The 16,593-nt window shown below is 36.9% G+C and overlaps 1 protein-coding gene and 1 long non-coding RNA gene across 4 annotated transcripts in view; one reads left to right on the top strand and one right to left on the bottom strand.

Moving 5' to 3' along the window:
- The window catches only part of LOC124271244 (liprin-beta-2-like), a 152,918-nt gene that overhangs the window by 80,461 nt on the left and 55,864 nt on the right, over positions 1-16,593 (bottom strand).
- On the top strand, positions 450-16,155 carry LOC124271245. Of its 3 annotated transcripts, none has more exons than XR_006896982.1 (4): positions 450-1,679; positions 6,829-6,898; positions 8,885-9,021; positions 14,740-16,155. It is a non-coding gene; the product is annotated as an uncharacterized LOC124271245 (long non-coding RNA). The 3 variants fall into 3 exon arrangements; XR_006896981.1 differs by lacking the exon at positions 450-1,679 and adding an exon at positions 1,745-2,374; XR_006896980.1 differs by lacking the exons at positions 450-1,679; positions 6,829-6,898 and adding an exon at positions 7,882-8,357.

The following is a 16,593-nucleotide window of genomic DNA, read 5'->3' as shown; positions in this document are numbered from 1 at the left end:
CAATAGTACGAGTGTCCGCACTCGGTTTGTGAAGTCGGAAAAAGTTCAGGAACAATTTCCTGTTTTCAGCTAGTTAAGCCAGTTTAAACTCTGGCTAAAGTAGAAATATCCTTTTCACTGCCCCAATTTCTCATAATCACCTTGAATGTGGGATATTACGTGTGACAAAGTCACATCACAGTTCACCACACCGCAGTTTGAGCATAACCGAAAGGAAACACAGATGCATATTCATAGGAAGTCTAAAGGAAAACATACCTCAGTGTCATGATCACGCATCACATTCATATATCAGTAGTTCCATGGGAAAATCACCACAACTTATACAATCAGATTCGTCAATGAATAGTTCTAGCATTGACAGAAATTTTTCAGGGAACCATCTACTGTTATAGATACTGTACAAATTGTGACAAGTACAATTCTCAATGGACACCTTTGACAGAAATTTTCAGGGTACCATCCACTGTTGTAAGGACTGTACAAACTGTGACAAGTTCAATTCACAATGGACACGTTGTTATTACCAGGTGATAAATCTGCCTTGGCATTCTTTAACAGAGTTCTAAACGGTTCATTAACATCTCACCAGAGAAGACACAGAAGCAACAAGAACCACAATTACTGAGCCATAAATCAAGCATGGACTTTTCAGAAAATGAGTTCAGGATCATATTTCTATTAATGATTACACTCTGACGTGAGTTTAAACGAGGTCTGGCACAATTTTCCATGAATAACCTTCTTTATCTATATATAGATGACAAGGTAAAGACATGTATCAGCACACTAAGCTGATTAAAAGAGGCATGACAATTGTGGCAAACAGCTCCACGACAGTGTAGTTAAAGCCATATTGTCATGAACGACAACCTTGGTAAACTCTACATATAACAAACTCTCCAAACCAACACTAAAAATTGTCAAAATGAAATTATGACGAAGCTTTAGAACAGAAACTATACGAAGTATCCGTTTCCTCACGACATATCCACCCAAATATGAGACAATCCTCTGTTTGTTCGCTTGTGTCTACGGACTACATTTTGTCCACTTACGTCCAGGGACATACAGACAATCCCCTGTATGTTCGTGTGTGTCCAGATGAACGGGTCAGTCAAACTTCATCTGCAGCAACTCAAGACATGATCCAAGTGACTGGAGACCGTGATAAACAAACCTCGTTTCGGACACTGTCCACTACAGTAAGTTGACGAACAACTCACTTATATCATCGCTATTTACTTTCCTCAGTGTCAATTGTAAGACAAAGTCAGCACCTCTTGACACTTGCTTGAACAAACAATGTTAGTGTAGCGTGAGCAAAGAAACGGTTTTCATCCAACTGAAGTCCCTGTCTAAGCAGGTTGTGATAACGTGATGATATACTTCCAGTTTCCTGGGTCAGACAACTGGGTTAAGCTGTGCACACAACACAATCTGATAATCCCCTCCAAACACAACCAACTGATTCACACATATGCAATGGCAGTTCTAACTGCCATATTTGTTTGTGGGCAATTTTAATTGAAAAGAATCTTTGGTATTTCTTCCAGTGCAGAGCAGTGCATAAGATTTGGGAATAAGATCCAGCCTGAAGTTAAACCTCTGGAATGTGTAGCATGCCAAGCAATGTGAACGCTACCTGAACGCATCCGACCCGTCTCAGAATATGCAAGGTGAACATCAATCAAAGTTAATACATCTTACCTGTTTTGAATCACCTTGCCCCATGGTCCAATGCACAGTAAATCTCCAACCAAATCAGGTACAGTGTTACCTATACCCCGACAAAGGTAAGTTTAAACAAGCATTCCAAGGCCGAGTAGGGATATTTGAGGCTGAAGGCCCAGGTGTAATATCAACACAGCGTGGATCCCAGCCTTCAGCGTCACACTGATATTTGACAGTGACCAGTCGACCCACAAGTTGCCCCACCTTCGCAGGACGATTCAGTCATTTGTGCCAACATGACTTCAACAAACTATAGCACGGGTGCATCTCCACACACAATGGATGAAGGGTAGGCAAGATTTGAATAAGACACACTTGACTGACTCTGGACTAGCCTGGCAATGTGACAGATCCAACTTGAGTCCCTGTGCTGTTATAATGACAGGTTGCTTGTAGGGGTTATGAAGTCTTATCATGAATTTTAGTTCTCCTTTAACAGATAAAAGGGAGGACTTAATATCCCTGGCCAGACAATGGGACGAACCAGTGAAGACATGCTTCATAAGTCATGATCTCAGTAATAATGTGACACACTTCAGTGCACTCCAATATCCATGGGATTTCAATCCCGAGATGCGTTACTGCTACGTCTCAACTTGAGGGCAATTGTCATGGAACTTGGAGACATCAAGCTCAAAAGGTAGGAGACGAATTGACAGATGTAACTGTGTTACAATATATTTAATAAGGCTGTGCTGGTATTGTGATACAGGGTTTTACCTCGATTCACAGACTTCGGTGTCCCAGGGACCCCCAGTAATCAGTCTTAAGGATCCTTGCGGGCCATATGAGGATCTTATGAAGTAACAGTGTAGAGAGTGGCATTCTGGAAGTTGGTATAGAGATGACAGAACTTTATGGATGATCAACTTCTTTATTTTGAAATTGGTGACGTTTCAAGTATATGGGGGAATGATCATTGGTATAAGAATCTAGACCGAAACGTCACCTGAATTGTCAAAATAAAGAAGTTTAGATGTTTGTATGTTTTTGTTTTAATAATTTCTTTAGAGCCTGGACTGACTGACTGAGTTTGGTTTTAGTTTTAAATAATTTCTCACGGCGGGGACACCAGAAATTGGCTTCACACATTGTACCCATGTGGGGATTCGAACCTGGGTCTTCGGCGTGACGAGCGGACGCTTTAACCACTGGGCTACCCCACCGCCCCTTAGAGCCTGGAATGAATCATTGATCATGAGGACTGATGGATGAAATGATGCATGTAACTGCTCTGAATGAAACAAACACTTAACAAAGTCATAGATGTGTTGTGGGTACAATGAATAACACTGAGCTTCCCTTTTATTTTTTCTGCATCCATTCTCTATATTTGAGCGTACTGGATGCACATATGCATGTTAAGTAAAACCCTGGTGATATACAATCAATGACTATGCAGGGATAGGAACATACTTGTTTTGAAGTATGCCACAGGGCACTTAACATGATATTTAGCTGCAGGTTTGAATATAGCGCTAACTCAATAAATTTTACTGCACTTTCAGAACAGAGTGACCTCATTTACTATGAGCAAGACAAGGAGTTGTAATTTAGGTATCATCCTTCCATGTTTATTCCTTACATTCCTGAATACACCTGCATATCGGGAAAATCACATACCGTCAAGTTTACTTGAGTTAAAGTACATCATTAAGTTTACTTGATAGTACAGTGCTAAGTTACTTGAGTGAAAGTACATCATTAAGTTGACTTGAAAGTACAGTGCTAAGTTACTTAAGTGAAAGTACATCATTAAGTTTACTTGAAAGTACAGTGCTAAGTTACTTGAGTGAAAGTACATCATTAAGTTTACTTGAAAGTACAGTGCTAAGTTTACTTGAAAGTACAGTGCTAAGTTACTTGAGTGAAAGTACATCATTAAGTTTACTTGAAAGTACAGTGCTAAGTTACTTGAGTGAAAGTACATCATTAAGTTTACTTGAAAGTACAGTGCTAAGTTACTTAAGTGAAAGTACATCATTAAGTTTACTTGAAAGTACAGTGCTAAGTTACTTAAGTGAAAGTACATCATTAAGTTTACTTGATAGTACAGTGCTAAGTTACTTGAGTGAAAGTACATCATTAAGTTTACTTGATAGTACAGTGCTAAGTTACTTAAGTGAAAGTACATCATTAAGTTTACTTGAAAGTACAGTGCTAAGTTACTTAAGTGAAAGTACATCATTAAGTTTACTTGAAAGTACAGTGCTAAGTTACTTGAGTGAAAGTACATCATTAAGTTTACTTGAAAGTACAGTGCTAAGTTACTTAAGTGAAAGCACATCATTAAGTTAACTTGAAAGTACACTGCTAAGTTACTTGAGTGAAAGTACATCATTAAGTTTACTTGAAAGTACATTGCTAAGTTACTTGAGTGAAAGTACATCTCTAAGTTCACCTTAAAGTACATGGCAAAGTTTCAAACCCAGTAAAGTGGTACTTTGAAACCTGATGGCAGGGCATTTATACAGACTTATAATCTTCTTATTGAACATCCATTTGTAATTAATCTTGCGGTCTTCCTTCTTGTATCAAATTACATTCCACATAAATCACTTTGAAATACAGGATACCTGCATGACGTAAAAGAAAGACACCAAAATTAATGATCACATTGATACTACAGGAACAAATGTCATGTAATTCCCAAAATCATTTAATTCCCGACTGAATGTAATAATGTTTTAGTCCTTCCTTGTTCTTTGGTCAACGCAACTATAGGACATAATGTCTGGAGTCCGTTATTTGTCATTTTGATCTTACCAGAGACAGTGTACTTGGAGACAGAGTTCATGAGCCAATCATGATTAAGGCTGATATCGTATTTAGACATCTCAGGCAGTCCACAACTTTGAAAACCACTCTGCAGATAATGTTGTGTATACTCATCTATCAAGCTCAGCTCCTAATTCACTGTATATCATCGCAAACTAAAGTTGGAAAAAAGACAAATTCAAGAAAGCAGACAAAGTTTTGGATACAGAAAAGTTCAGAAATGATTTTCTTGCCAATCTCACCTCAAAATAAAATCCAAGCTGATTTTTTAAAATATAATATACAGGAGCATCAAAATAGAACCCCAATTCACAAACCAAACACATTTAAAACCAGGGTTTTACAGAGACGTTAAAAAATGGAAGCCATGGTGACTTTATTTTGGGGGAGTCATTTTAAATATTAGGGAGTCATGAAAATTTAACATTTCTTTGGGTAAATCAAAAAGCAAGAGTTCTGCAAAGATTTAATTGTTTTGTTTTGTATTGTCATTTCTATAATTAGTTAATAAATAGTAATATTTCCATTGTTAAATTCTGTCATAACAAACTCCAGTATACTGAACAAATAATTGCACTTGTGATTATTCACTGTAACGTACAGTTATTGACATGAACTGAAAGAAATATCTAATGACCTTTAGCATGAAAAAAGGAAGAAGATTATTTACTGACAACATTTGTGAACTTTGTGACAAGTTACCAATTGCAAAGGTGAGTCCCAACAAATCACTTCATTGGCATGATATTTGTGTTAATTATTCTCAGTATGTAACTGTGTATGTCACACCACCAAATGCAACTACAGCATAGTTCAAATCAAACAGCCAGGATTACTGTCTCCTCTGAGTTCTCTGGAACAATCTGACAGCTCTGTAAAACTCAAACTATTATCGAAAACTCTCATTGTATGCTTATCAAATTGATTTTATTGAACTGAATTCTGACGGTCACCCATAAAGCTTGCGTCTAGCTTGACTCGTATGATGATACTTTGAGAGTCTTTTACAAAATTGTTACGTCAAATAATCAGGAAACATGCTAGGGGTGGAAATAACCCATTGCCCGACGCCCGAGTCCAGTGTTTTTTTCTGTCGGGCTAGCAAATTTGTATGTCACGCTGTACCAGTGTCCAGTTGAATTTCCAATGTTAATTATGTTGTTTATTTAAAAAATCAACAAGAAAATCGGCCAGTATCGTGGAAAAATGATCAGGGCAAGTGATTTTACATGTGCCACTGTACCGGAGTACACTAGCAATTTTAAAGTTATTTCCACCCCTGCATGCGTCATGTAAAACCCTGTGAAACTGAATAAAGTGTGATCACAATCCATTTTATCATTTCCCTGTATACAGGAAGTCCAAATTTCTCGATTTCACCAATGATAAGACTGCGCTAGGCTAACATTTTAACAGCAAACACTGAACTGGTACTTTCAATTCTGAATAGGGAATACTGTCCCATTACCATAGTGATGAATCTATTAACTTCCAAAATGACAAAAGAGTCTGACTGCAAGGAAGGGATAACTGGAGACAATGGACGGAAATGACGGTTCTGATGTAACATGAGGTGGACAAAATAAATAATCATTTGGCCTTTCATTTCAGAAAGCAAAACCTGAACATCTCTGTGTGTGAGTGAGTGAGTGAGAGAGAGAAAGAGAAAAAAAATTGTATGAGTGCATGGTATGTGCATGCGTGTGTGTGTGCGTGCATTTGTGTGTGTGCGTGCGTGTACATAGTGTGTTCTACTTTTACCAGTATTGATTACCAGTTGACTTTTGCAATTTTGTACAAGGTGGGGCACTTAGATACCAATGCTACAGTTCAACATGAAAACCCACTCTGACACAAAATACCAACTCCAAACTGACAAGTCCTACAAATCACCTTGATGCTGAGAACAAGGCAGAGCAACAACAAGTACCATCTTGTAACATCTTCAGGTATGGTCAGGGACAGAACAGCTCACTGAGAAGACACTCTATCAAGAAGGTTACATAGGCAACAATGTGTGAAGCCCATTTCTGGAGTCCCCCCACCATGATATTGCTGGAATATTGCTAAAGCGGAGTAAAACTAAACTCACTGACTCCATCCTGAACAATATCAGGTTAAACGTAGAAACACTAATTCCTATCATCCTGTGTCCGTCCCAGACAGACAGTGCCTACTGTTACATCCCCTACCCTTCCTACTTAGTGACCTTGTTTGTAGGAAAGGTCACCAGTACAACTCGGACACCTACTGACTTAACAGTCACATCTGATATCCGAAACCCATTAAACCATTGTTCTTGCTTGCTATTTCCAGGTTTTGTCTGCGTCTGAGTGTGGTGTCCAAGTTGCAGAGCATTAAGGGCCGGTGATTGGTTCCGTGTGAGGTGAGACTGTAATTAGAGTCTGATGACAATCAGACCATCATTAGACTTACAAATACAGCTTATGTAGGAGCTGAATGAAGGCCATTATTGTGTCCAAGAGACCAAATGGATAGCAGCTTGTACAAGTGTCACTGTATGCCGACCACTTGGTTATTGAAACTTGATTAACAATTACAGAAACTTTAAAGATTTGAAATAATTTCCAACAGGGTTTAAGATTTCATATGGGTTCTTCTTGAATATTGACAGATCATATTCTGAAAGATTGTTTTATTGATATCCTTGACCAGCACTGGAGGGAGTGAGGCAGTGAGTCAATACGGATTAATGTTGCCTGGAACAGTACTTCAGGTGTCACTGCATATCATTTGGAAGCAGAAAGACCACAGTTGAGCTTGTCTTAGGTGTTTGTCACGTTGTGGAACTTGACGTACTGTACATGATATATGAACCGTTAAAAATACTGACTGCAACTAATCTGTTGAAAATATAAATCAAGACTCCCTGACTGACTGAGTTTGGTTTCACGCTGCTTTTAGCAATATTCCAGCAACATCACGGGCGGGGACACCAGAAATGGGCTTCACATGACCCATGTACCCATCTTGGTGGGGATTTCACCACTAGGCTACCCCACACCGCACTCCCTTAAGTTTTAGGGTCAAGAAATACTGACAAAGACCTTGAGTGAGTTTAGGTAAGTTTAACACAAATTTGAACAGGATATCAGTTAAATGAACTTTAGCCCATTATCTAGTGTGATACAGAAAAACCACAAACATATAAAATAAAGGGAGACTGTTAAACATACATTAATAAACCACCAAAACATCCACAAATTCCACTTTTGTTTATAGATCATCTCAATGACTGGCCATGGAAACCGGGTCTTCGTGACACACTTTAGCCACTAGGCTACCCATTCAGCTGTGAGTTTCTCATGTCCAGCAATTTACTAGCAATCAGTTTATAGTATCTGACAACAAAACACAAGCATGACTGGCAAATGACTGGAATGCGACCCAATTGACCCCACCACCACTCAAAGATAAGCAGAGTCATCAGGACTCTAAGGCTGAGTATGGTGCTGATAGACCAAGATTCAAACCCATCATCATAAGATTCAAGCACACCTAAGGGAAGTAACTCTGCATAGTGAATTGCACAGCCAACTGGGCCACATGTGACCAGCTCTAAACAAATTTCAATGGAGGTTGCATGCTTTCTCTCAAACATTCCGGCCACTGCAAGACTACACCAAGACTACACCACAGGTTAATTCGAAACCTGATTTACGAGGTCAAGCAGTCTGTGACATGCAACACTGACAGGCTGAGTAACTCTGGTGGCCAACCTGATCAAACATGCCAGCGCCTGTCTTATTTTAGCTGTTCCACCAGCATCTGACACAGACCACCAGGGTCTTACCTGATGCTAAGTCCTGTCCTATATGTATAAAGTAAGAGAATGGATGCTTGCTTATAACAGCATACTTACCACTGTGGTTCTTGTGGAGGCACAAAAGTATTGCTGTTATAATAATTTTATTTTACATATATTCAGGGAAATACTTCCCTGAAAACCTTTTACCCATTTGCTAAAACCTGTTTCAAAAAGGAAAACATTTAATCAATTACGCTTAAATTATTTTAAACAGGTTGATACTATTTGTGTTGAAAACTGTAAACAGGGTGTAAACAGTTTCTTCACAAGTGTGACAGTTGGTAGGACACTAAGGACACAGTAAAAAAGGAACTGGTTACTGTGCAAACTGTAACGCATCAAGATCTTAATAATAACAATCACAAAAAAGTATAAATACATGTATTACGAATATATATACAGGCATGAAAGTACATTTATGTATGCATCTTGTTTTTCAGTTGTAAAGTTGCATAAAATGATTCAGATATAAATAACTCAAATATTCAAGTACAGGCCTCCGGACATAAGTGACACTTATGTTGCCTTCTTGTTTACCCACAGAATCCTGCATATGCAGCCAATGACCCAAAGGCAACCAGACCTGCCCAATGGTGCCCTCATTGCATGACCTAATTGCACGGATATGTTCCAGTCGTGTTGACTGACCACAAACGCAGCATCATTCCACTGGATTAACGGTAATCTCATCTGAGGCACTCCCGCTTGTCAAAACTGACTTCCATTGTCAGACACACCCATATGTCAAAACAGTATTTTCCTGGAACCTATACTGTAGCAGAATTTACTCTGAGCAAGGATGCTTAGGACAGATTGTTTAACGCTGCAATATTTTGGCATATAAGTTAGTCTGTAAATACATAATCATGTCGAGATTTTACCTACATCTAATTCAAATGAATAATGGATATGACAAAAAACAGACACAAAAGAGTAAGACCAGACAATCCCGTGACTGACATGGTGGACACCAATCTATGAAACTGGGATACCATGAGATGTATCAAAATTGGTTTTGATGCCCAAAAGTAGGGGTGACTACTTGGGTCGTTTTCACAATTGTGATAGAATATAACTAACCTTTGGGTTTGAAATACACAATGCCATTAATAGAAAGTGGTCAAATGTAACATATGTTATATTTGGGATTACACTTTCTTTGTAAAGTACAGATCCAACTCAATCCAACAAAAGTACTAGAATCTGTACTTTACAAAGAAAGTGTAATCCCAAATATAACATATGTTACTTTGGGTTTGACATTGATATCAAGGTAACACAAAAGCAAAAAGTGTTGCTGACGTTGTCAAAGTAGGCCAATTTCCTCCCCTCAAGTAACTATCTGAAGTTAGCACAAGCCTTACAATTCACCACAGTCCAGGTTATCAATATGACAGCAAAACTTGAGATTTCTGAAGCACAGTTTATGTTTCGTATATTTGCAACTATTGAATCTATCAATTGCTATGCATACTATCGACAATACCACTGATGTTTTGAAATGCCTTTATTCAAGAAAAATTCAAGGGCAAATAACTGCAATAGATTGCCATTTTGATAAATTGTTTCCTTTCTACTACAACAGTAACCAGTCTTGTTATTTTAAGCTATAATTAAGAGTACGGTAAATATTGGAAGAATGTATAGCTTCATCGCAGATACACTAACCACACAACAGTCACTAACACACAACGTCTCTGAATAAGCTCAATCATGAACATTAAACAGTTTGAAAGGTCAAGATATCACTAAGCACATTAGGTAACAAACTGAATGACTTCAATAAACCTTGTGAAACATTATTAGCTGTGTACTGACAAATATGATCACTTGCGATACATACCGGATACATTATATTGGAATACAAGAATTCCACAAAGTACCATTCCAATCGTATATACTGGTAGAAATTACTGCAATAGCCTCCTAAGCACTGTTTGTCAAAATGTGGGTACAACTGGTTTCACTAGTGAGGAATGTCCATTTTCAAGACAGTTTGATGTTGATGTTAAATATAAACTTCTGATATTCAATTTTAGCGTACAAGCAAATGAAACCACACAAATGCAAGAAAGACATTTTTTTCTTCCTATTTGATCCTTATCACCCTATTCTGGTAAAGCTGGTAAAGCTGTCCCATACAATTCTATGGTTAGCATTAAACAAACATGTCAGATAGGTGTCTGCAAAATACATGTAGCTGTGAATTAATGTAGAAGAAATTTGAAAGTGAACGACATTGACACAACTTCTAAAATGCCAGTCAAACATACAGTGTATACAATGTACTTACGAGGGACCTCTCCCGTCACAATCCCTTCCCTGGACAAGAACTGTGAGACAAAGTATAATACAGAATGCAAGAACAGCAGCTTGCAACACTTGCTGTTCAAAAACATCAATAAGAAAATCATTACATCAGTCCATGATGCTGTCAAGTCATATTTTCAGTTAGTTTTGAAACTTGGGCAGTTTAATGCAGAAATACTGTACCGGAAAATACATACACTTTAAAGTTTACATAGCCTGGTCCTAAACATCGATCATATTTGTAGTCACTTAGCTTTGTTACAACAACCATACAAATGTCATACATGTGTTTGTGCAAAATTGATTTGATCTTAATTCTGTTTGGCTATTTATATCTCGGTCAAGTTGATACAGAGCTCTCAGAGAAGTGAAACTGATTTATAATGTCATGTATCTTTCGCACCTCATATTTCAACCTATTATATAGTGTACTGTAATAGATGTCTTCCTTGAACTTGTTTGTATACACAGATCAAGTGGCTGAGGTCGGTATGAAATGTATATCATATGTATTTTGATTGTCATACAGAGTTTGTGATCATAACAAATCAAGCCTTCAGTTAAAGCTACAGTGCTCCATGTTCTATTTGGACAAACTGAGGTTTGACTATCTATTCAAATGTTATAATTTATATTGGGGGGTTGATAGTTGTATTTGGGTATTAAATCATTTTTACTCCTTTGGATCTGTACTACTGGGATTTTTAACCAATGACTTCACTTATAACAAATTATATTCAAGGGCTGGCTATCAGTATAGATCATAGAGATTAATGATTAAAAACAAAATATTGATTGATTATCAATAAATATTGGAAAAGTAACCTTGAGCAAATATATCTTTAAAAAAGTAACAAATATTTCAACATATTTCATGTCCCTGATGAGCAGTGAAACTTTGATGCATGGATTACTACAAAAACAGTCTTCTTGATTTAGAAGTGACCAAGGAATAAAGATGAACTTTGTGTACTGTGTGAGTTAATGAAAGATATTATTGATGACAAAGTTTTCATATTGATAATCGTAAATTATTATTCTCATCAACGATATTTCCAGTTATCAATTTGTCTTAGCCAGCCCTAATATGCTCTCGTCAAAACAGCTGTTGTCAGCTTCATGTGCCTCAAGTAGGTCACACAGACATAATCAACATACATGTCACACGTACAAAAAGCAAGATGTTCTGAGTTATTGATCTCTCAAACAGAAGAGCTGTGTGCATGAAGCCCAGATTCAATCAGCATACATATATATAATGACTCCAAAAGACACACAGGTACTCAAGCTGAAAGGGTTACCATGAGTAATTATGTACAGTACTGCTATACTGTTGGGTTTATTGATTTTATTTTCATATTTGTATGCAAACTACTCAAAAACTAATTGGGGATGTAGATTTATATATTTTGTGCTTTTTATGGAAAAAACAATTATGTGATTTTGGTCAGATGTCTGCGATCAAACTTTTAGGAAGTTGTGCAAAGGCCTTGAAATTTGTAGCATTGATTAAACATCCTTGAGTGAGAGATGCACAAAACAATGAGTGAGTTTATTTTTATGCCGCTTTTAGCAATATTCCAGCGATATCACATCAGGGGCACAAAACAATGACATAATAACCACAGAGAGAACATACATCATAACACACAAAGATTTCCACTCCTTCACGGAACTGAGATTTATTGTGTAGTTTGAAGAGGCCCATGTGTCACCAGAGAGCTGTACTGGATTTTATGACATATATCAGCCTGTGTAAGGTCAAGGGCCATTCAGCTTGTACTATCTCTCTTGTACACCTTGCTATTGACACATGTTGTAAGGTTAAGAATAAATATTTCTGTCCGTCTGTCCTGGTCCCAAACCTCTCAGTGTGGTAACATGTCATGTAAACAGGGTCAAGCATGACGAGCAAGTGACGTCACAAATGTTATGTCGACATGTTATCCAAACAGACCATCCCACTGACGTGTATGGATGTTTACAATAAGGAAGCTGGTCATCAGATATTTTCCAACTGGTATAGACAATCTGTTACACAGTTTGTCATTAATCAATGTACAGATCATATCTGTCAGTCGACGCAAAGCTGCATTTTCCATTTAATGACATTTCTATTATTGTTTTGTGCGAAAGAGTTTTCACTTGCTGATCGTATCACCAACACTGTTACCTTCGGGTAGACTTTTACCATTTACCATCTGAAATTTCCACCAACACAAATTTCTAAACAAATAAGGCCATACACACAGATAGAATACTATTTCTTGATTGGCTGACAACAGATCGACTGGGGTTTGTTTTGTATTATCGCACTCAACAAAGTTGTTGATTTTATATTTCTTCAGCAGTTCTTTTGTGTATGATGTTGTGAGCACTTTGTTAGCATTATAGTTGACATTGTTATTTTTACAAACTGATTTCAACAATTTTTCTTAAGCTATTAACATAAAAATAGCACACACTTTGTGTAAATCTGTGACAAAGAAAATGAAATCACATCATAATCGAATAACTGGCACTGACTTTTAGAATATGGATTCTTTTATATTTATCACTTCCCTGAATTGTCCACATAACCCCTCTTTAAAGTGGGACAAACAACCATGAACCATTCATTTATCAGCAGTTGATCTGCATGGATGAAAAACATGAGGAGTGGCAGAGTTGTGTCCCCTTACTGAAAAAAATATGGTAGGCAAGAACTTTTCATCACATCATTTTTAAACATATCAGCCTGTCAAAAATGAGTTACGAGAAGATAGCATTTATTTAGTATACATGAAGGATGAACACACTATCAACATTTGGCAAGTTTGGCAAAAGATCAATGAAAACATTCTGGAATAATCTCTAACATAGGGAATTTATGAGGGTTTTTTATCTTAAGAATAGTTCAAGAAGGTATTAATATCTTTGCAGACAAAATATAAATGTCTTTCCAGATAATGTTGGTGTTGGTCCAAAATTGAGATCTAAAATTCAGAGATGGTAAGGAAGTAAAGGCTGTTTTTTGGTTTTTCTTGTAAATCTAGTTAAAAAATTGATGAAAAGATTACAAAATATTCTTAGCACCATTAACACTATTACAGATTCAAAAATTTCTTTTTAATTGGCTTAATTAACTTAACAGGTACATATTTTTGAGATAATCATGAAAGTTTCAATGTTAGGAATGGGATGTATTTTTCAAAATTTCAAAACTGCAATTGAATGTCAAATATTCCTGAATTAGAACAATCTTTAATCAAATATCTCGAAAGTAAATTCCCATAAATAAGAAAACAAAACTTGTAAATGATAATATCACAAATACACTGCATTACCAGGCTGGGAAAGTTTTCAGATATTTGATGATTGAGACTCAACATTATTATCTGCCAACAAATATATTGATCTGAACGAACAAAGATCTACGGAAAATGATTGATCACAGATTAGCTGATCGATTCCTTAGTAGCAACAAATATTCGATGAAATTAGCTGGAACAGAAGTAATCGGCTTCAATCAATCAATGCCTCATTGAACATGTGTTTTTAATATACCTGCTTATTCAATTACTAGTACCCACACATCTTTTTCCTACATTTCCAAGCATTACTATGGCAACAACTTTGTCAGCTGGTTTCACTTTAGCGCCAGAGATCTCTACACCCCAGTGCACCAGGAGTGGGTGGGTGCAAGGATAATACACAGTAATGTTGTAGTAATCAATGGCAGTACAATCAGTAATCAATATTCATCAGAACACATCACGAACAACGATTACGAGGCTAACAATAGCAGGTAAAGTGAAGATGATGTGATACATTGGACTGTAAATACACCGATGAGTTGATCAATTGATCTGTTATGTTGACACTATATCAATGACTCATTACTTAACAATTCATTACTGACGAGGATGAGTAAGCCGCTGACATTATAAACCTAACCCTGTCAGACTTCTTTGTCTCTAATCTAAAGTAATACCCAAATTCTGATCATTGAAATCTAAGTTTTTAAAGTCGTAAATAACAAGCTTATACATGTGTCAAAAAGTTCAGTTTCATTGTTAAATCTGACTTTTAAATCTTTTTCATTTCAGGGCAGAAGTGATTCCTTGTGAATAATTATTCAAGTTTCATGGACCCCGCTTTAAAACTGAAGCCAAGATGTGAACAGGCATATTTACAGCTGGTGTACATTAATTCAGCAGGAAGTGAGAATACAATCTCGGCTATCACTGACAGTTGAGACCCTGTCAGAACACCAAGCAATCTATGGCCAGCAAATATAAAGAGTCTATAGAACCAGAGCAGCAGCAATGACAGTGACCTGCTCCCTCCAGCCCCCCTCAGGCTCTGACCCTACCTGGGAAGATAACAATGCACTGGTTACATGCCGAGGATCACTCCAACCAGGGGAATACCACATGGTAAAATCAGACGGGCTCTGTCCATGTTTGTAAACATTCCCTCATAATGTTTCCTGGACCCATTATTGGCCAGTTTTGAGGGAAAATGGCTAAAAAGTGAGTAGGAATGTATCTGACTTACCTAAAGTGTGAAATAACACCTCAATCCTGAGTTAAAACAATTACAAACACTTCTAACTTCTTTATCACAGCTCTCTGTTAGCAAGGTCAAGGGCATTAACTAGGGGAGGTAACTCTTTGTACCCTACTCCCCCACATGTCAATAATGCTCCCCAGTCTCTATGGTGAAGATGATGTAAAAGCTCAAAAGGGGGGTAGCAATAAAACTGTCACCTGGGCAAGGGAGCTCATTAAACTGAATTTCAGTCTTATTTACAGAGTAATTAAAAAGAAATTAATCTTCTCTTCAATGAAAGTTATGGAGCCTGTTGGACTAGGTGATGTAGATTTAAATTACCAATTCAGTATCAGAAATAAATATTATGGGAAAACTATATTTCCAGCTTAATATTCTAATTATATTTATTTTTTCTTAGGTACAAATTTTCAAATCAACCAAACCCTTATTATATCCTTGATAATGTAAATACTTTCAAAGAAAAAGAAAATTTATTTTTAGAGTGACTTTTGACTTTTGACCCCAAACAACATTCAAAAGCTACATAGATAATGCAACTTGATCACAGTAACTTTTGTCTGAGGGCATGTCTACATAATCTCAAATCATCAGTGACACTTAAATTACAATGGATTTGTACACTTTGTCATTTCAGTGGCCCTTTGTGATTGGTATTGATCTCTCTGTGTTAATTACACAATATTACTTAGTTACAATGATGGTCAAACTGAAAAGGTCAACAAAATAAACATTCAAATGTCTCCAAGCTATCATAGTTACTGCACTTTGATTACAGTAACTTTTGTCTGTAATATTCTCAAATCATCAGTGTCCGACAAATATTTAAATTACAATAGTCCATTGATTGAAATTGATCTTTATGTCTGTAACATTCTCAAATCAGCAGTGTCTGACACATATTTAAATTGCAATAGTCCATTGAGATCAAAATTGATCTTTATGTGTTATTTTACACAGTAATTACTTAAATACAGGCACGGTCAAACTGCAAAGCTAAGTCAACATTAAAATTTAAAAAATCATGAAAAAGGAAAATACATATTGAGCCCCACTTCCAACAATACATGAACCAAATTTCTTTGGCAGCCATATTGAAAATCGTATGTGAAGATGTTGAACAAATTGTGACGTCATCAATGATTGGAACAAGCATGTGAAGTTACAATTTCATACGTAATGGGGATTCTGGACAGAAATTGTTTCATATGATGCATGGCACCCTGGACAAACAGCCCAGGACATAAGCTCACTTGACTAATCACACACTAATTACAAACATACGATGGTGAATTGATAACTTGACCCCCTCAGGTAAGAGATGATAGGTGCTAATGGACATGTTACAGAAACACACAGATCGAGGTCAGTGATGTACTGAAGCAGAC

This window comes from Haliotis rubra, unplaced genomic scaffold, assembly GCF_003918875.1.
Source record: "Haliotis rubra isolate DU_JTF1 unplaced genomic scaffold, ASM391887v1 Scf159, whole genome shotgun sequence".
In the NCBI taxonomy this organism is placed as follows: Eukaryota; Metazoa; Mollusca; class Gastropoda; order Lepetellida; family Haliotidae; genus Haliotis; species Haliotis rubra.
Note: the sequence above shows the minus strand (reverse complement) of the source record. Positions and strands in the feature narration are given on the sequence as shown.